This window comes from Polypterus senegalus, chromosome 1, assembly GCF_016835505.1.
Source record: "Polypterus senegalus isolate Bchr_013 chromosome 1, ASM1683550v1, whole genome shotgun sequence".
In the NCBI taxonomy this organism is placed as follows: Eukaryota; Metazoa; Chordata; class Cladistia; order Polypteriformes; family Polypteridae; genus Polypterus; species Polypterus senegalus.
The window spans coordinates 214282575-214305686 of NC_053154.1; the positions used below are offsets into that span (position 1 = coordinate 214282575).

Consider the following 23112-nt stretch of genomic DNA (forward strand, 5'->3'; position numbering starts at 1 on the left):
AAGCAACACATTGCGCAGCAAGCGCAAATGAAAAAACTGAGCGAGAGGGGGTGCTATTGTGTGTGTGTATATGGATAAGCGCAAACACTGAAATACATTTTTTGCACGCAGCAATGAATTTTGTTCACTCAAATTCCGCTTTTGTACGCTCAAAATAAATTTCTTCAAAATGCAACACTTGCACTTGCAATCTTTTTTTACGTGCGCTCAATATTTTTTTACGTGTGCTCAGAATAGTGGCACTGAAATAACGCCATACACCATGTTTCACAAAATAAGAAACCCAAACACAAGAAAAAGTGAAATTTTTTGGGGTCAAAGCCTAAAAGATTAAAATGAAATTGATCTGGGAATGGCGGATGCAGCAAGGACAGCACAAGAAATGGGCCTCTTATTGGCAACTGTTTGAATTCATCAGTGATTCAACAATTGGGGCTTGTATGCTTTTGTATATTAAAGCCTAATATTTTTATTTACACTGGCATCATCCATTGACTGGCAGGGGTTCAAGTTTAAATCCAAAGTTGCTCAGGGCATGTGGCGGTGCATGGCGTGAATGTGCTAGCGTCAACCTGGATAGGTGCGTGTGGTAGATGGGGTGGCAGATTGGCTGGATAATCTTGCCGGTTATATTTAAGGAGTTGCTGGCCAACAGAGGTCGTCAGTGGACCTAAAGGCAATGTAGGGTTAAGCACTGCTGAGCAATTGGAGGAGCAGTTCTGATTTTGGCTATTTGGAATATTCTTTTATACATTGTGACAGATAGGGGGCACTATGAACCCCTGTCCACGACTCCAGACACCAGGTAAAAGTCCAATAGTTGACTTTATTTAAATGCCACAGTTCACAAAGCACCCTCTCCACCACTATATTCATAAACCAATCACAAATACCAATAATAAACAATCCTCCGACTCCCAGACACGTTGCCACCCTTCCACCCAGCTCAGCTCGCCGTCTGGGAGCTCTCATAGTCCTTTTATATTCCCTGATGCAGAAGTGTTCCCAATCCCCAGTCCATGTGATCTTGTATTACTTCTGGGTCAGGTAAAAAGTCCTTTTCTTCACCCTGGAAGCACGTCGCTCTTCCTCTGACGCACTTCCGGGTTATAGGGCACAATTGAATCTTTGGTCCTTCCTGCAGCTCCCTCTTGCGGCCCCTGTGGTATCCAGCAGGGCTGAGGATAAAAACTACAAGGTCCATGACTCCCTGCTGGTCTTCGGGTCACCTCCATACTGCAGGGAGGGCTCCATCTGGCGGCCTGTGGGTATTGGCCGGGATGACAAGCCAGCCAAATACCACAACATATATAGTTATAGATCTCCTAGTGATAATTTTTGGTAGAGGTATATATACTTATTTGGTGCTGGGATGATTTTGATTTTGGTTTTGATTTCAGGGTCACGACGGTCTGCTGAAGCCAATCCCAGCCAACACAAGGCAGGAAACAAACCCTGGGAAGGGCACCAGCCCTCCGTAGGTAGAAGTGCACTGTTTTTGTAAATACACCATATTTTTCCTTTTTTTGTCTTAATTTATTTCTGAAGAAGTGTCAGTGCTGAAGGACTGTGCCTCAAAGCCCGCCTGACACTACTGCATTTTTTTTGTTGTACATTCACTCTTCAATTTTTGTCTGCGTCTCATCTCTCCACTGATCCTGTTCAGTTCATAAACTATCAGATGTCCAGAGTGTAGGCTGGGGCCACGTTCCCACTACACAGGATATCATACAGTCCCAGTGCCTCTCTTCAAAATCTGGTGTCTCATCAGCTTATCTCTTCAGGACCTTGAGGCATGAGAAGATGCCAGCTGACAGGTGCAGTCTTCCACTTTATACCAGGTTCGGGTCCTAATGCTATTCTGTTGGCACCTGTAGGACCCCCTGTCAAACCTCACTCATGTCTCCCTCAGCCAGTCTGTCAACATCACCAGGGGGACACTGCACAACAGGGCCATTCTTACTCCACTTTGTTGCTCAGTCAGAATGCTGCTTCAACAGCCCCACAATCCCCTGGGTCATACTGTTGACCACCCGCCTCCACTCTTTATTGCATTGGTTCTTCCAAATCCTGCTTCTTTCTTTTATTAAACTCTGATCTTTCCTCCTCTCTCTTTTCTTTGATCTGATCTATTTTGTTCTGACATGTTCTCCCTTCCCTGCCATGTAGTTTTCCTTTATATTGCCCTTCTGGGAGCAGGTCTGCTCCTCAACCTGCTCCGAGGTGTGACTGAGGCACCTGACTGACCCACTTGCATTCGCACATGAATGCTCAATCTGCCAAGCACCTAATAAACATCAGAGTGGCTCCTGTTTGGACCTGAATGCTCCAGCACACGATTATTTATTTTACAATCGCACTCCACCACAGCCACCACAGATCTTTTATCACAAGCTGTGATATCCTGAATAATATAATTCTCATTAAAATGTTCTCCTCTTTCTGAAAGAATATGTCAGGGACTTTGTGGAAGTCCAACTCCAGGCACCTTCACAACTTTTGCAGGCAACTGCCCAAAGAAGCTTGTTAGATATGCCACATAACAACATTCAGCACAAATTTAACTACATGTTTGCATTCCACAATGCTGTTCTTGTTTTTTTTAAATAAATGTTATTCTTTTCTCCCATTTTTTTGTTTATCCTATGTTTATATTCATGTCTCTGGTGACTCTTCCTATGAAGTCAGCAAATGGATTGGGAGAGCATGAGGGGTCATGAGGTCGCTGGAAAGGGGTGCATGGTGCTCCCAATATCTCTGCAAAAGGATGAAGGTCTTTGGAGTCCTGATGCTTCATGTTTTCCTATATGGATGCTATCCAGTGATCTGAGATGAAGACTGGACTCCTTTCAGTACTGTGTTTCTTCAGAGAATTATTGGGTAGTGCTGGTTTGACTTTGTGTCGAATGAGTGGTTGCCCACAAACACATGGGACTTATCCAAGGCATTTTCCAATTACAAATAATCACAAAGAATATTGCACTTAATAAACAAAAGAAGCATTAATATACAGTAGATAGGTGGCACAAAATTGGACAAAACAGACAAGAAACACAACTATCAGTCCCAGCCAGGGGAGAAATGCTGGCTGAACCACAACAGCAATTCATTCTTCCACCTTCACCTCTCTTTGTCTCCATGTGGTCTCCTTCCTGTTGTTCTGCATAAAACCTACTCGCAATGTAATTTTGCTATTCTTCTCCCTCCATTCCCACACATTCTCAAATGACTACAATTCATTCAAAACTTTCCCCTTATATTTTGTTCTGTTGTAATTCTCTTGCTGACTCTGGTCTCCTAGTCCATCACCACCATTTTATGCTGTGTTTCCCCATTTATGACCTTGTAATTCTTCAACACATTAGAAAGAAAATGTGGCTTTCCCTTCCTTTACAACTGTAAATCACAAACTGATTTACTTTCTATTTATTATATAAAAATTCTGAGTTGAGACGTGATCATCTTGGGGAGACACTTTGACATCACGTGAGACTAGACATTACAACCTTGGGAAGCAAGACCCGTGAGATGTTGACTTTTGCACGAAACAAACTTACTACCTACTTACAAACAATTTAAAACAAGTTCACGGACATCTAACCTCACAGTTGTTGGAATGCTATTGGCAGACACACTTCATCTGTTCCAGGCTCTTAAAAATGTTATACGTTCTAGATGGCATGTGAATGACTAAGAGAAGAAGAAAGAGCAGTGCGTCGAAAAGAGACACAAAAGCATTGGAGAGAAAAGAAGGCAAAAAAGGATACACAAGAGAACAATAATAATCTATGTGCAAATTCAGAAAATAAGGAAAGTAATAATCAGCCCGGACATCCCGCGAGAGACACTTCAACGTCCCGCAAGACAAAACAGTGAGACAAAAGCACAGCTGCTGTACAGGCTTTTAAATGATCAATGCGCAGTGCAACAAGCAGAAAGACAGCAGCTGATCCATCCGCATTTCCTTAGTGTGTGTTCAGAAACCAAACCCCCCCCACCACCACCACAACGCAAGTGGCAGAGACGCGAAGTGGCAGGCGCTTAGCACGACCCGGATGTGGTTGTGTTTTAAGCGGGCAAAGCGAGGACAGTTGTTGTACAGACTTTGAAATGATTGACACACAGCACAAGAAGCAGAACACACAACACGGCAGGAGGAGCAGTAAGCAAGCAGGTGATCCATCCACATCTCCAAAACGTGTGTTTAGTCACCCCCTTCACAATGCGAGCGGCAGAGACACGAAGTGGATCCCTGAGGTGGGCACACGAAGTAAGCAGGGGGTAAAGCCCCCTAGTCTTCTAAAAAAAAATGTGGTAACATTTACCAAATGAAATGCCATGGCAAAATGTATCATCCTCTCCCCTTCCTCCTTTCTTTCCCCTATTCCCCATCCTTCATATCCTCTCTGTCATCTTTTTACTCTTTCCCACATGCCCATGCTGCCCTAAGCTCTTCTTCAGCCTCCTTTTCCTCTTCCCCACAAACTACTTGAGGAGTACATGCACAAATGACCTTAACTACAGTCTCATCAAGGCCTAGTTTGACACTCATCGCCCCATCACTCCTCCTATTCACATTGACAGAATTATCCTTATGTTCTTTGAATATTACTGTCCCTACACCATTTTTCACTTGCTCATTTGTCCCACTGTACAACAACTTACAACCTCATCCCATAATACCCCATTATTTCTCTTACATTTACTAACATTTAGGGCGTGAGTGGTGGCTCTGAGGCTAAGGATCCACACTTGTATCCTGAAGGTTCGAATCCCCGTCATTGCCAAAAGAGATCCTACTCTACTGGGCCTTTGAGCAAGACCCTTAACCTTCAATTGTTCCAGGGGTGCTGTACAATGGCTGACCCTGCACTCTGACCCCAAGGGGTATGCGAAAACTAACAAATTCCTAATACGAGAAATTCTATAAGGCGAAATAAAGAGCAAAAAAAGAAAGAAAAAAAATTTCAGAAGAGGTCATCCACCTAAAGCTAATCATGTTCTGTCCCAGCCAACTGACAGCTTGTTTGGAGTTCATTCTTGCTTAATGCTTTTGTGTTAGCATGGATCCCTTTTAATCATGCATGGTGATAGCATATAACAAGAATGAACCCTGAACAAGCTGCCAGTCCATAGCAGAACAAACCCACAGTGACTTATACAGAGAAAAATAAAGTGTCCAATCAAATTGATGAGCATGTGTTTGGAATAGGAGTAAACCATACTACACAGTTAAAAGTCCACACAGACAAGAGGAGAGTGTGTAAACTCTACACATGTAGTTGTTGAGCATGGGATGCGAACAAAGCTCCAGAGTCCCACCTGGGTTCAAGTCTTTACAGCTCCAGGTATGCCTGCAGGAATGAGCCTCACCTTCTTCTAAAGACACAGATAATCCCACAGATAGCCAATGAGGGACCACTTTATTCTGTAGCCTACCTCTATGTACTGTATAGTATATTTTTAATACACAATATTTTCTCTATATATTTATTTCATCACATTATGAAATCCTTTATTCATTATTTGAATTTCTGTTTGTGCTATAATATAAAATATTTGATATACATTGGTCAATAATTCTTTCAGACTAAAAGCACTTAAATGGAAATAAGATTGGATATCAGTGAATAGAATCACAAATTTTAATTTGTAAATGTCAGTTGTACGTCAATGTGTAATTTTTTGCAGTTAACAAAAATAAACACAGAATTACTTTCAGATGACTTACTGACATTGCTTCTTCAATATATACTCATTTTGAATAACATTAACAGCAAAGTGTTATTTTAAAAATATCTGCTTAAATCAGTGCTAAACAATTCAGTGAATTTAAAGAAAATTACTACTTCCATCTCATTAAATACTAATGGTCCTCTTTCTCAGGCTTAGAGATATTTCGGTAACATCAAGATGTAAGCTGACAATTTTGCAAACTATTAGCTTCTTTAGAGACAGTAAAATGTTTTAGGAATGAGTGGGCATCTTTCATTTTTTGCAGTTTGATTGCAGTTACCGTAGTCAATTCATAAAGGATAGATTGGGAAAAATTGGTATTCAAGGAGAGCAGTGGTGGTCTGTGCAATTTAACCACAGCATCATTCAATTAAAGTTAATTTTATATTACAAGTTACTCAGTGTGCAATGAATTAAATGGACTTGCTCTGACAATAAAGCAACATCCTCTACTAGGGACTTACCATTTTTTGTTTTTTTACCTTTTAGAGTCTAAAACCGACAAAATGTATTTATCTGTTCTGGTTTCAGTTTCTACTAAATAGACATGGGCACATTTTCTATAATTGAGGAAAGCAAGTGCTGGCTTTGGTCATTTGCATTATACTTTGTATTTACCTTTCTGGTAGGGCAGGCTCTGGAGAGAATGGGTTTGGCATTGGCCCCTGGATGCACTTTCTGCTTCTGCCTCATGTGCTTGCAGTTTGAGCTGAGCATGCATAAACAACACAATGGAGGATGTTGGAGGAATAGGATTTGCACCTAGAAGACAGAAAGAGAGAAAATAATTTAAATTTGAGTTTAAAACTTCCTTTCATATAATGTGGTAAGTTGCTTAAGTTACTATTACAGGGGCTCAAAAGAATAGGCTGGAAGAATGTTGAAGACTGACATTCCACTTAGAATTTGCATTTTATCAAACTTTGATCATATTTCTCTGGAAAATGCTATTTTTCACCCTTTTCATCTTAGTTTAAAGGAAATAAATATTAACACACACATCATGTTAAAAAAATCAAGACATGCCACTTTGTCCCTTTCAAAATACTAAGGTGGTACAGCTCTGTTTCAACCAGGATATTATTTTCTTTGTAATTTCTCTAGTTTTTAGTTTAAATATTCTATAATATTTATGTATTAGGTGGCACAGTGGCACAGTGGGTAGTGCTGCTGCCTTGCAGTTAGGAGACCCGGATTCACTTCCTGGGTCCTCCCTCAGTGGAGTTTGCATGTTCTCCCCGTGTCTGCATGGGTTTCCTCTGGGTACTGTGGCTTCCTCCCACAGCCCAAAGACATGCAGGTTAGGTGGATTGGCGATTCTAAATTGTCCCTAGTGTGTGCTTGGTGTGTGCTGGCGCCCTGCTCGTGGTTTGTTTCTTGCCTTGCGCCCTGTGTTGGCTGGGATTGGCTCCAGCAGACCCCCAGGACCCTGTAGTTAGGATATAGCAGGATGGATAGATGGATTTATGTATTATGAATATATAAGTCCTGGGGATTGCGCTTGTGTTGTTTGGGTGGAACTGCCCTCATCCTATTTATTCTAGCTGAAGGCAGCTATCTGGCAGAGAATCAGTGGTGGACCTACATTTTTGTAGGGGGCCCTGAAGCTTGAACTGTTATGGGGGCCTCTTCACAACCAGCAATGAGTTCTGGGTAACCAATGTTCATAAAAACAGTAGGCTTTGGGTAATATTGGCCATTTTTAACCTTTATTGCTTACCTTACTTTTACTTTTCTAAATATATTTATTTTTGAGTAGGGGATAATTAAAATATTGTATCCTTATGAATAAATTATTGAAAAAAAGTCTTATCTAGATCGTTATGACGAGTGCTACCACATTGAAATTCACCTTAGCATTGTGATGGATGGCTCTCCATTTTTGTTACGACACAATATCTACTACTTGTATCTACCAATGAAGATATTTTTGATACCTTTTAATTTATACTATATTTTAATTGTACATAGGTAAAATGTTATTAGTTATTGTAATAGTATTACATGTTTAGCATATTTAAGGTTTAATGAGATTATTTGTGTAAATAAAAAGTTACCAAAATGTTTTTCTTTACAATGACTGCAAGCAATGAAATATTCTTTCATTTTTTCGATTATGGCAAGCCTAAGATAAATAGTTTTAATAAAGTTTTAATTCCTGTCATAAATGTTAATAGTTTTTACAATTCTTATAATTATTTTATATTAAATATATTTAGAATGAAACATCCTTAATTTGAATATTTTTTTGTTAACGGCTAGCCTACATGAAACTTTAATAACCTTTGCATTTTTAAGTATTATTTTGTATTGAATTACACTATATTATTAATATTATATTTAAAAAAAAAAACACTTATCATACAGAAGACATCCAAAATTTTTAAGCAATGTGGATTAAAGTCGCTTCTGGGGTCCCTCTGAGATTAGGAGCCCCGAGGCTTAAGCTTCAATAGTTTCATAATACATCTGCCCCTGAAGATTATCAAATGTTGAGGAGAAATGATCTTTACTGTGAAAATTATCCAGATTAAAATTATGCATTAAACTTCTTTGCTTTTGGTTTCTTAATTTAGGCAAACCATTTCTGATTAATTTCTACTTCCTTTCCCTTGCCTTACAAGTTCAGCTTTTCCTTTTCTTTATTTAATAAATCATTCAAATAAATGAACTTTGCTTCATTTTTGTTTGAAGGGCTGGAGATTTATGACCATTCTTTCTCTCAAAGGATATGTTCATGTTTTTTCAGATTGTTGTACTTTAAATGACTGAGGCCCATTTTGGGCCTATGCAGGCTGGAAAGCCTGCCTCTGGTGTTTTAGACCAGGCTGTTTTGTACCTTAGTGGAGTCCTGTGCCTGTAATTATTAAGCAGCTCAGAATTTCTCCTACAGGTAAAAAAAGTTTTGTCCTACCCCACAGCAAGACATGATAAGTAGGTATGAAATGTCCAATATCCATTCCCAGTTAGAAGATCGAGCCCATGTTTGAGAATGAATGATATCACGATTTTACAGCACCCCAAGCTGCAAAATTCTACTCATGATGACATTTTGTTGGTTTCTGAAACTAAGTCTTCACCACAAAGCTGACAATTATTAAATTCAAAGGGACATTATTACATTACAATAAAAGGTTTATGCCACACTCTTGAAGTACTCTAGAGAAATGTATTCACCGAGATGGAAAGACTGAGACATGTGCAGAATGACAGTTAAGTAAGCTGAGCAGAATTTTTTGGGCCAATCCGGGGACATTGGGGGGCTAGTCACTACAGAGTACAAAGCGAAAGCTTATCACGTGATTTCTCGCCAAAGTTGCAGGATGCGGTAAAGCATAACCGCTGTCAAAACACCACGCACGCGCGCCAAGTTCATATTATCGTGGTGATGAGATTCATTCTAAAAAGTGAACCAGCTGAAACCGGGGACAAAACGGGGACATGTTTCTGAGTGGGGACAGTTGTCCGAAAAAGGGGACCGTCCCCGGAAAACGGGGATGGATGGTCACCTTAAATTAAGCCCAAGAAAAGGTATGCTTATTAAAACAATAAATGATTCACAGCTGTACTTCCACAAGAATCACCTTCGTGCTGTTTATGCTTCATAAAATAAAAGCTGCTTAAACTAGTCATGACTGTCCTTGCACTGTTTCCGAAGTTGCATTCACTCTTTCATTGTTTCCGATTGTCTTCCAGAGTCACATGTTGTGCCTCTCTCCATGATATTCATTTATCTTCTCAGATGCTCTGTGTATTCAAAACTCTGGGAGTCTCCACTTGTCTTTGTAAACCTTCCCAGGTTTGTAAAATGTAATAGGAATGTTCCAGGGGTTTGTGGAGGGCAAAGCTCTGTGTACCAGTGTTACATTATACTGTCAATCAACCCATCTTGTCCTGCCAAGATCTTCAGGATAATATGCTAGCTACTTCAATGCAGGTTGCATTTCTGAGGACCTGTGAGTTGATACTGGGATATTCACACGTCTGTGCTCATCCTCATTTAGGGCAGTGATCTTTATGTGCATGTCATCAACAACACCCACAACTCCAGGAAGACCATCAATCTGTATCAATGCAGCTTGCTTTAATATCACCTCACGTGGAGTGGTGGGGGAATGTATAAATCTGTGTACTGCCCCAAGCATTGTAAGGGCATTCAAACTTTAGTGCAAAATTTAAGAAGTGGTTGGTTGTGACATACCCAAATTATTGGTATCACAAAGCTGCATTTTCACTGTGGCCAAGACATTTAACGTTACCAAAACTTTAATTTTGTCCGATAAATGGAACAATCACATGATGTACAAGATTTGTTAGGGATATTGTTCCATCTCTGTCAATAGATATCTTTTCTTGAGTTCATTATTGTCCAGCATTTCCTAAATGTTCTGCCTTTCCCAGAATGTGTGAGCTGATCTCTGCCTCAATGCTATCTACTGGCAGCTCTTAGTGAGTTAGGGAAGCTGATGAGCTCTTCTAAATTGTGATGAAAATAGGAGTACTTTCATAAAATAACAAAAATCAATAAAATAATTTTACTCTTTCTCCTAAGAGCAGGATCAAATTGTGTCACACCGGCATTTTTTAAGCCAAATAGGACCATTTGCCTATTCTGAGATGCTTGATAAATACTGGCACTGGTCTGGTGAATGATATTCTGAGGCCTGCATACTCTTTTTTCATCATTCTTGTGTTACTTATATCACAAAACTGAGAAAATTAACATGTACAGTGTGCTGGGAATTCTTTGAACTGCCCAAATAATCACATTTTCTCTTATTGTCATGAATTTGTCTTCTGGCACTGATTTTGGCAAATGTATTATTTATATCCTTACTGTTACTGAATTTTTATGTTGTTTTTACATCATTGCTTTGCTATTTTAGGTGTTCGTTCTTATCTTGAGTTCTGCTATTTTGTGTTTTTTTATAAGTTTTGTGGCCATTTTTTTACAGCTATCATGCAGGTGAATACCACGTGATTTGAATGACGCGTGATGATGTGCGTGATGTTATCTCATGCAGAGTACTTAGATGGTGCCATGGCAGGGGGCATATATCCTAGCTTTGAGACAATTCTAAAAAATATTTGCCATGAATTCTCTGAATAATGTATGGTTAAGGCTATCAAATTTCTAGTTGGGTGATGACTTTATTGCTACAAATTTTTGCCTACTGATTTTGGATTAAGTTTTCTGTTAGACTTTTTAGTCTTTGTCCTTCCTAGATTTTAACCTCCTGACAGTCCTTTGACTACATCTTTGTTACTATATGGAAACGTTAAATAATTGCTATCTTTGTTGTGTAATGGTTGTTGTAATTGCTTATTGTTTTTTAGTGTATTAGTCCTTTGAAGAAAGGGAAATCCATACAACCTGTTTTGTTATTATTTTCTTGATAATAGCATATTGGGGGGGGCGAGGGGGGGCGGGAATTAAGCTTAAAGAAGTGGTAACAAGTCAGATAGTCAGTCAGTATTCATTAACAAGAACTCAGAATTTCTAACACCTAGAATTAAAATGTAATTGTAAATTTGTTTAAGAAAACCCTACAATCATTGATTTTCCTTCAATACACTAAAGTTTTATATCTTTCTCCCTTTCATATGGCAAAGCTCAAAACTTTTATAATCAGGTGTTGCAATAATATTACAGGTCTCTGCCCACATGATTATCAATGGGATCATTGCTGTGAACTGCATGCTGGTGAACATTAACAATGTATTGGAAAATGGTGGCGCCAATACAAACACACCAAACAAAAGGGTAGTGTGATGACATCACAAAATAATGCTAAAGAAAATATTGATAAAGAAAATACATTTATAATAATTCACAAATATATATGTATCTACTCTATACATATAAAATCCTAAGCCTAAAATGATTTTGTGCAATGATTTTATGTGACTTTTTATGTCACATTTCTTGTCACGCTTTAAATCGGGCTTATTTTAAAACCTACATATATACTCAGCAAAAAAAGAAACATCCTCTGACTTTCAACTGTTTTTACTTTCAGTAAACTTAAAGTGTAAATATTTGTATGAACACTAAAAGAGTCAACACCATAAGACATAAACTAAAAATGTTTCACAATGTGTCCCTGAATGAAGGGAGGCTCAAAATCAAAAGTACCAGTCAGTATCTGGTGTGGCCACCAGCTGCTTGAAGTACTGCAGTGCATCTCCTCCTCATGGACTGGACCAGATTTGTCAGTTCTTGTTGTGAGATGTTACCCCACTCTTCCACCAAGGCACCTGCAAGTTCCTGGACATTTCTGGGGGGAATGGCCCTAGCCCTCACCCTGCAATCCAACAGGTCCCAGACGTGCTCAATGGGATTGAGATCCGGGCTCTTCCACTGCGAGGATGATCAGCTGTCCTTCCTGTCTCCCTGTAGCGCTGTCTTAGGCGTCTCACAGTGCGGACATGGCAATTTATTGCCCTAGCCACATCAGCAGTCCTCATGCCTCCCTGCAGCATGCCTAATGCACGTTCACACAGATGAGCAGGGACCCTGGGCATCTTTCTTTGGGTGTTTTTCACAGTCGGTAGACAAGTCTCTTTAGTGTCCTGCGTTTTTAGAACTGTGACCTTAAATGCCTACTTTCTGTCTTAACGACCATTCCACAGGTGCATGTTAATTAATTAATTAATTGATTATGGTTAATTGAACATGCATGGAAAACATTGTTTAAACCCTTTACAATGAAGATCTGTAAAGTTATTTGGATTTTTAAAACATTATTGTTGAAATACACAGTCCTGAAAAAGGGACGTTTCTTTTTTTGCTGAGTATATATGTTTGGTATCATTCTTTTCAGACTTTATTTAACTTTAATGTAATGGTGTTAGATTTTCAGATTCTTATTCCATTTTTAAATTATAAACTAAAAAATATCAAGAACTCATGCCCCGCGAGTTGAGACTTAACCAAGAGTGCCAAGAGATTTAACTATGCCCGGGCCTTGAAATAAAAAACAAAGAGTAGGACAGCTGCTGTACAAGCTTTTAAATGTTTGAAGCGCCACGTGAGATACAGTGCACGTGGCACGAAGGCAGCAGGAAGCCAGCAGCCGATCGACCAAAGAGGAGGTAAAAAAAAAAACGTATTTGTTTCCCATTATATCACCGTTTAAGAGGGGGTTTCGGAGGAGCGACCCCAAGAGGACACAGACGCCCCTGGGAATACCCCGAAACACAGACTACCATCACATTGCTCCTTACCTTCTCACTTGTGCTATAACGCGTAATACAAGCCTCACGCGATACTCCGCTAACTTAAAAGCCTTGAGCAGCACCTGTCGGTTTTGGAATTGATTGTTTGCTTTTATCTATCTTTCTTTCTGACATTCTCTGCTCCTAGCGGAACTGTCATCTCTGACTTGTCATGGAGCACATTTAAGCTCATGTGTTTTCAGTGTTTGAATAATAATCCTTCTTGTTTCTACAACCTCCTGTGTCTCTGTGCAAATCTGTGACCCAAACGTGACAATATATATGATATTAGGTGCTGTTCTAAATACTGTATATATATATATATATATATATATATATATATATATATATATATATATATATATATATATATATATATATATATAGTGAAGATATAAATGAGAAACATCACACTCATAAAGGTTTGGGGTTGATTTCCCCATATACTGGAAGGTCTGAGTAAATGATATAGACTGGTACAATGATTCTTAACAACAGGATCGTGAGATGACCAGATTTATATACAGGACAGACTGGAAATGACGTGCATAAGGAATGATGAGAAAACAAAATCTTGACGGAAATGATGTGGAAATAAGGAGTCGGAAGTGAAGTCATCAGATCGGGTTGGAAGGAAGGGAGTTATTGTTATGAAACATGGAAGAAGGATCGTCGGTGCATCTTTAAAGCAGTGAATTTATTCAGTTGGTTTTCTGCTAAATAAACGAGAGAGGCATTAGTACTCTGTTCTAAACCCACTTTTCTTTCTAATCGCGTGTGTCTGACTATATATATATATATACACTAATAAAAGGCAAAGCCCTCACTGACTGACTCACTGACTGACTCACTCACTCACTCACTCATCACTAATTCTCCAACTTCCCGTGTAGGTAGATGGCTGAAATTTGGCAGGCTCATTCCTTACAACTTACTTACAAAAGTTAGGCAGGTTTCATTTCGAAATTCTACGCATAACGGTCATAACTAGAACCTACTTACGTACATATATACGGCCATAGCCTGCAGCTCTATCGCCGTGTGAGCCGGAGTTGCGTCCCTCATCGTCACACCTCCCACGTAATTGAGTGCCTGCCCATATAAGGCCATCCATCAGCAGCAATCCAATAGACACGCTGCCGCTAAATATTCGCGGGTGAAGGACTGTGCTTATGCCAATGAAGATGAGATGGTCAGGGATAAAATAGTGTTTAGCACAAACTCAGCGAAAGGGCGAGAGAAACTTTTAAGTGCCAGGTCTTAGCTAACATTAAATAAAGGTCGCACGAGATAGCACAAGCACAGCTGAGAACCTTCAATGCATGTACACCGAGCAGCTCATGTGAACTGACTGTGAATGCAGTATGCAGAGAACAAGAAAGAACTCCAAAGAGCGCTGAACAAAAAAACGCATTACACAATTGAGAAGGTAGCAAAAGAATATGAAGCGAGTGACGCATACAAGCATATTCATAAGTGCAGCTACTGCAGAAACAAAGCACGGTGTAAACCTTAAGTTTAAATTAAGTTCATAGACACGCTGCCGCTGCCGTTTGTCATGCCTACGACGAATATGATATTCACGAGATACAAGTTTAATGAGAAGACGTATTGCTGGGTCTGAGCTAACATTAAATAAACATTGCAAGATCGCACGAGTTAGCACAAGCACAGCTGAGAACCTTTGATGCATGTACTCCGAGCGGCTCACGTGAACTGACTTTGCAGGACTGGGAAAGGTAAACCCGTGCATGCAGTGTGTGATGTCTCAGATAAAGAGGAAGACAAGCTGTTTATTGATGCAGTAAGAGAGGAACAACCCTGTGACGCTGAGCAAGCCTTTGTAGACATATTAATAGGAAAGCAAGGTGTAAAGCTTAAGTTTAAATTACATTCATAGACACGCTGCCGCTAAATATTTGCAGGCAAATCCATATTATATATATATATAATTTATTTATTGTAGCTAGTGATTTATGCATTCCCATAAGGGATCCACAGACTCTGGAATATGCCAGGGGTCTACTACATCATTTGGTGGGAGTGATGTTATTATAGCCATTTCTCCCCTATAAAAACAGGCCTGGGTCAATGTCAGCTTTTCTGACCTATTTGAAAAGCTAATCTCTGTATTTCTAAAATATAATTTTCACTTCTGCTTGCGCTGTTCTGTTTTCTCCCATGTCTGTGCTTTTGTGTATTATCAATTTGACTTTTCAGCACCTTTTCATTTTGTATTTTTGTGTGTAGTAATGCGGTTTTATTTGCTGACCATCTAACTTTATCTGGCTTTGTGTATGTTTTTAATGTATATTAGGAGCTAGTTTGGCTATGCAGATACACTCCGATGGGGATAATTACTTGGGGCTTAACCATAAAACATTTATAACTATCATGTTTCTTTTTGTCAGGCTAGTTACTTTTATAAAATAACTAAGGTTTGATCCACGGCCCATGGTTCTTTTCTTTCTATTTAATGGTTTTGTTATATTTTATAATAATAAATAAAGATTTTATTTAGTGCCCTTCCCATGTTCAATGTGCTTTTTGTTTGATTTCTTTTGTTATCAAATATGCTTTTTTTATTACTTCTGTTTAATTGTTCTCTTATGTTTGGTATGATCACACTTTTTTTTTATTTGTTTTGCGTCCCTGCAGTCTTATTTTGAGGTTGTTTCTTATCTATTTATGGTTTTATTGTTATAGTGAATCTTTGGCATAAAATAAGTTGTCACTTGTGAAGTAAAATTATTAGTGAATATTGTTCACATCATATAAGATGCATATTGTTTTTACTTTAGGCACTGCTATGTTGTTGTTGCCATGATAGTTTATTTTATATTGTTATTTCAGTATATGTTCTTGAAAAATTACTTCTCTCTATATTGTTTTTTCGAAGCTCTTAAGTCCATTCTGACTGGTTTATTTTTATATGACTATATTGAAATACTTAATATTATTTTGTCTTCAAGTTAGGTTTCATTTTAGGATGTTCTGATCTTCTCATTCCAGCTCCCATTCATCTCCTCTTTATCTCTCTTTCCTGGAAGACTTTTCATAACAGTTTTTAGAGCATTGTTTGGTTTGAGTACTAGAAGTCACAGCTGGATTAATGGTCAGCGTCTTTAATATCGTAGTAACTAAGTTTATGTTTGAGGATATTAAAGTTAAGATTTCTGTGTAATGATATGTTTGATTTTGAAAAAAGACTTAATTTTTAACCTCTGGCTCCCTTCCTTGACTGTGATTTAGCGTTACCATTTTGCATTTAGCTGAAAGTACGATTGAGTCTCTGCCAAAGAACCATACAATGAATCTGCATTCTTTAAAGCCATCTATTTCTCTGATGGTGTCATATCAAAGTTAATCATATATCTCTTTATTCAGTGCCTTTCGGTTCTGGTATTTTGTGTAATATGCCCAGTGGGGTGGGCCACCTGATGCTGCCGCTGTGGGACTGCTTCAGACATATTTAAGTTTGAGTAAGACTCTTGGTCAGAGCTGAGGCATTGACTTATGATTATGTTTATTTGGCTGTCCTTATACATTTTTGTATTTTTTAGCCTTCTTAGTTTTGCAGGATTTTAAAAACACATTTTTCAAAATATATTAGCGGACCTTTGTTTTTTTATTGTGGGCTGGGGTTTTAAAGTTTTGCTCTCTCTTTAAAGTACAGAAATTAGTCCTGGTTCATTGGGCCTGTGACACACAATTTTGAGGCTAGGCTACTTTACTGTATTGGTAGGCCTCATTGACTTCGACACACATGACACATTTTTTGCATCCAAAATAACAATGTGCCTTCTTCATTTTACTAGTCAGCTAAGTCTTGATACTTAAATGTAAATGTATTGTAAAAATGCTCTAGAATTATATGCAAAGCCATTTGACCTACATTGGTAGCCCCTTCAGCATTTTGGATAGTGAACCTTCATCTGGGAAATTGTATCTGCACTGTCTGCAGATTCATTTGTGAAATAATACATTTTATTCTTTTGACTTATCATGCTGAAGCCATACAACTCCTAGTTCCTATTTGATTGACACTCTAAAAGGAAGTGTGTAGGCAGAAGACATTGTCACTTCTTGATCATTTTGTACAGGCATAATTTGCCAACTCTTTTCATGCCTGATTAAATGATTATCTATTTCTTGTTTATTTTTTTGGCCTTGTTTTTTTCAAAAAAATATTCTAAGATCTAAGAGCCCTGAAAGACCACCTGTGGTAATTTATGGTTTTATTCATTGTAACTCACATTTCTTCTTATTTTTATAGATTTGTTTTATATTGACTATGGTATGTTATTTTTTTTATTGTTATTTTAGATAATGTTGTTGTGCTGTCATTTTGTGTTTTGATTGCAGATGCTGCTATCTTTCTTTTTTACTATGTTGGCGTCAGTGCCCCATTGCTATTATGGAAAGTGTGACATAGTGATGTCATTGTCCCAGAGCAACCTAGAAAGATGCAGGTGTTGCTTTAGTCCCAGCTTTCAAGTTTTTAAATTCATACATGGAAAAATCTTTGGTATGTTTAGTTAGTGGAAAGTCTAGGCAGTTAGGACCTTGCATGTTATTTTAGCTATAGTTTTTGGTTTACAAATAGGGAGCTTGTCTTCTTGGCTTTGACTTTTTGACTCTAGCCATTGTAAATCTGTTTGCCTTTGGGAAACCTAAACCTTGATCATTTTAACATCATTTTAATCTATTCTGTAAATTTAACGCAATAACAAACAATAGTTTAATATAAGGTAATCCTTGACATGAATATATCAGCTTGATATGTGATCTACTCATGTTGAAAATGAAGTAAACCTACAGTTGATTGTTAGGTGAACATCCTTCAGTGGCACAACTGCAATCCATAAACTCACCAAGTACACTGAGAGTACCAGCCTAAAATGCCACATTACTGAGTTTGTGGGTTTTTTGTGTTCTCTCTACCTCTGCTGCAATGTGGACAGTATCATCACTCACTTGGTTGAATAAAAAGATGTGTGCTAAGCAGGCAAGTATTGAAAATGGAGGAAATAAATATCATAATGAAAATTAATGTAGTGTACTCTTTTATCAAATATTTTCACATCTTTGAGGGTTTTTAGAACCTGTTTTTAAATCTGTAACAATGAAATCTTTCAGATCTCTATGTCCATGATCTTCATGGATTAAGCAAAATGGGACTTTAATGTTTCTCCAACTAAAACTAAAACTTGGAGATACTCTTTATTTACTGACTTTATTTTACATGACACGCCAGAGAAAAGATTTGTCTTTCTTTAAGACATTGTAAAAAAACCAAAAACCAAACAAAAGACTGTACATTTTTCATCCAATAACTGCTGCTGTTTTAAAAGATGCTATCAAGGCTAAGCGCTGGCTGTAAAGTGATTTTGTTCTATCAAAAACTGAAGTGAAGTTTAGTTTGTGACGTGAATTTTATATTTGGCACTAAGTCAACTAGGATTAGCAAAACAAAGAGGTAATCAAAACCATGAAATTCAACATCAGTAAATGAAAAAAGTTCCAGAATGGCATTGGACATAGTTGGCATAGTGCCAGTATAGAGTAAGTAGGCATATACCCGCCCATTTTTTTTTTATTGACTCACCCTGTTTTGTAGCTTATCTTTTTAATTTAATTTTTTTGAAAAATTAAAATTAACATATATTGCATAATTGCATTTAATTATATGTCTGCCTTGATTAGAATATCAGTTAATTATAAACTTATGTTTGATGGGGAGCATTTTTTGTACAATGGGTGATATTCTTTTTCTCTTGGGCAAAAAATTTAAAAAATAAATTGAAAAGCCAATAGATGAAGGGGCAATAAATACCCTTTGTTGAGACTGGGGTGAAAAGTGAAAAGGCAAACTTTAGCAATTCTGTTACAGGTTATTGAGGTCACACATACATACATATACATATATATATACATACACATATATACATATATATACATATACATATTTACATATCTACATATATACATACACATATATATATACCAATGTAATAGTTTTGTCACTGTTATGAGTGTTGCAGTCATCAAGGATGTGATTATCATTATTTCTTTCAATCAGGTTTGTATTTGGAGGATGTTTTGTGTTCAAGTTATATTCCGTGTTTGTCAACTGTTGTAAAGATAACAGCTTTCATTCATTGAAGTGTTCACTACCCAAATCGGCACTCGTGAATCTAAGATGTTTAACAGGCATTCCTGGTATTAAGTTGTGGATTTGCCTCCGAATATTTAGCACTTAACTTAATTTAACCTTTCCCAGTCCTGCAAAGTCAGTTCACGTGAGCCGCTCGGAGTACATGCATCGAAGCTAGTCCACGGCTTTATTTAATGTTAGCTCAGACCTGGCATACCAGCAATTTAAACTCTGTTACAGCAATTTTAACTCTGTTACAAAGTGACAAAAGTCTCGTTTAAACCCTGCGTCTTCTCATTAAACTTGTATTTTGCGAATATTGTATTCGTCGTGGGCATGACAAACGGCAGCGGCACCCTGTCTATGAACTTAATTTAAACTTTAGGTTTACACTGTGCTTTGTTTCCGAAGTAGCTGCACTCATGAATATGCTTGTATGCATCACTCGCTTCATATTCTTTTGCTGCCTTCTCAATTGTGTAATGTGTTTGAACAGGTTTCTTTCATCGAAGTGATCACTCGTACTGCGTTCACAGTCAGTTCACGTGAGCTGCTCTCTTGTGTGATCTTGCGATGTCCACGGGTTTATTTAATGTTAGCTAAGACCCGGCAAGTTTCTCGCTACAGCAATTTTAACTCCGTTACAAAGTGATCCAAAGTCTCGTTTATACCTCGTGTCTTTTCATTAAACTTGTATCTCGCGAATATTGTATTTGTCGTAGGCATGACAAACGGCAGCAGGAGTGTGTCTATATACTTAATTTACACTTACGTCTACACCATGCTTTGTTTCCGCAGTAGCTGCACTTATGAATATGCTTGTATGCGTCACTCGCTTCATATTCTTTTGCTGCCTTCTCAATTGTGTAATGTGTTTTTTGTTCAGCGCTCTTTGGAGCTCTTCCTTGTTCTCTACATACTGCGTTCACAGTCAGTTCACGTGAGCCGCTAGTCCTTCACCCACGAATATTTACCTTATATGGGCATGCACTCAATTACGTGGGAGGCGTGATGATGCGGGACACAACTCCGCCTCACACGGCGACCGAACTGCAGGCTATGGCTATGGCCGTATATATGGGCGAAAGTAGGTTCCAGTTATGACCGTTACACGTAGAATTTCGAAATGAAACCTGCCTAACTTTTGTAAGTAAGCTGTAAGGAATGAGCCTGCCAAAATTCAGCCTTCTACCTACATGGGAAGTTGAAGAATTAGTGATGAGTGAGTCAGTGAGTGAGTGAGTGAGTGAGTCAGTCAGTCAGTCAGTCAGTCAGTCAGTGAGGGCTTTGCCTTTTATTAGTATAGATACACGCTGCATAGATGGATGGTTACATTTATATAGTGCTTTTCTACATACTCAGATTGCTTCACATAAACAGTAGGGGAGCCACTTCAACTACCACCAATGTGCAACATCCACCTAGATGATGTAATATTAGCCATTTGTGCACCACTGTGCTCATCACACATTAGCTATTAGGTGGTGAAAGGGTGAGAGAGATAGTTAGCCAGTTAGGACAGGGGATGATTAGGGGCCAGAATGGACAAGGCAGTGGTGGGCAATTTAGCCAGTACACTGGGGAACACCCTACTGTTTTTGAATGAAGCCCATCAATCTTTTACGACCACACAGAGTCATTAACTTGGTTTTATACCTCATTCTAATGGATGGACACATGAAGATTTTAATGCATAAGTATACCTAACAAGCTTTAGAAAATAAGATTGACATTAAATTTTTAAAATTACAACCACTCAAAATATCTGACGTTCACAGGAGGCAGTTTAGTAACCCACTGAATTTACTAGTTATGTAGGTATGTACTGTTAGAGGGAAATAGGAACCTGGCAAGATAAGTGTGAACAACATCTCGACAAATAATCCTTTTAGGTCTTAATTCGAAAACAAAATAAATAAAACTATAAACAATTCCAGAGTCTGATGTCAGCACTGAACATTTCAGTGATGGTCCAATGGGAAGTAAAAAACTTGCTATTATCTTTGCTCACTTTTGCACCAACACTTCTACCAGGTTAGGTGGAAAATCTACAAGCACTACAGTGTTGTCTGATATTTATGAACCACCAACTCAATTAGCACAAAAAATTCCAACCCCTTTTATAGTTGGTAGGGCACATGCCTTTGTAGCTTATTAGTACAACAGATATGGTATGTTTCTTATACAGTATGTATGATATATAATGATGCTATTTTATTTTGTTTTGTTTTGCAAAAATGTACAGACATTGAGGACAGACTCACTCTTAGATTCAGAGACTTGAAATGCATACATGAGGCATTTTCAAAACATGAGTCATTTAAAACTCATGGAGCAGCACTTTGTAAATGCAGATATTATAAGGATTGTGATTACCATTGCCAAACAGGCAATCAGTCTGTTTGCTGTTATATAATGTTGCTGTTCAAAATTATACATGACATTATATGGGAGTTTGTACCTTGCAATAGACTAGTATCTCATACATATCCCAAAAAGGTAGGCAGTTTATTTTTGCCATTTGTATTTGTATTGAATTAAATTAGATGGTATGATCACAAAATGTGACCATATTAGATGAAGATGGCAAAAAAGGTTACATTGGTATGACTATACTTCTAAAATTATGTTTTTTAAAATGAACATGTATACTCACTGAGCAAATTATTAGGAACCCCTGTACACCTGTTTATCAATGTAATTATCTAACTAGCCAAGCAGGTTGCAGCTTTGCAATGCATAAAATCATGCAGATACAGGTCAGGAGCATCAGTTAATATTCACAACAAACACCAGAATGAAGAAAAAGAGGCGATCTCAGTGATTGTTGGTGCCAGACAAGCTGGTTTGATCATTCCTGTAACTGCTGATCTCTTGGGATGTTCATTCACAACAGTTTCTAAAGGTTGCTCAGAATGGTGTGAAAAACAACCAGTGAATGGCAGTTCTGCGGATGAAAGTGCCTTGTTGATGAGAGCGGTCAGAGGTGAATGGCCAAACTGGTTCAAGCTGACAGAAAGGCTACAGTAATTCAGGTAACCATTCTTTACAACTGTAGTGAGCCCAGCAGCATTTCAGAATCATCAGTGGATGGATTACAAGAGCAGAAGACAACACTGGGCTCCACTCCTGTTAGCCAAGAACAGAAAGCTGAGGCTGCAGTGTGCACAGGCTCACCAAAACTGGACAGATGGAGACTGGAAAAATATAGTCTGGTCTGATGAATTTTCGATTCTCTCTTCTATCAACAATCCAGGCTGGAAACATGGTGTAATGTTGTGGGATATGTTTTCTTGGCACACTTTGGGCCCGTTGATTCTAATCAATAATTTGGATGTTGTTGATGACCAGCCGGGAAACCCACATTATACTGTTCTGGAAATACTCTCTCCCCCAGTTCTTCCATAATCAGGGCGTCCTGGCTGGGTAAGGGCCCCGGCCATCCGCCTCTACATGTACATCCCTTCATGTTCTAATGGCTACTTCAACTATGATAGCACACAGTGTCACAAAACAAAAGTCATCTCAAATTCTTTTCATGATCATGGCGATGAGTTCAGTGCTCTTCAGTGGCCTTCCCAGTCATTGGACTGAAATCCAAAAGAACATCTTTGGGATATGGTGGAACAGGAGATATGCAGCAGGAATGTGTGGCTGACAAATCTGCAGAAATGGCATGATGCAGTCATGTCAACATAGACCAGAATCTCAAAGGACCATTTCTAACCATCCATCCATTATCCAACCCGTTATATCCTAACTACAGGGTCACGGGGGTCTGCTGGAGCCAATCTCAGCCAACACCGGGCGCAAAGCAGGAAACAAACCCCAGGCAGGGCACCAGCCCACTGCAGGACACACACACATACCAAGCACACACTAGGAACAATTTCTAACATCTTGTGGAATCTATGGTATGAAGGACTGAGAGCAAATGGAGGCCCTACCCTGTATTAGTATAGTGTCCCTAATAGTTTGCTCAGTTAGGATATATTTAACAA

The 23112-nt window shown here is 38.5% G+C and overlaps 1 long non-coding RNA gene across 1 annotated transcript in view; it reads right to left on the reverse strand.

Annotated features, from left to right (window-relative positions):
• The window catches only part of LOC120518945, a 41099-nt gene that overhangs the window by 17160 nt on the left and 827 nt on the right, over positions 1 to 23112 (reverse strand). The window contains exon 2 of the long non-coding RNA XR_005631339.1: positions 6355 to 6498. This is a non-coding gene — a long non-coding RNA (uncharacterized LOC120518945). The remainder of the gene's footprint in view (positions 1 to 6354; positions 6499 to 23112) is intronic.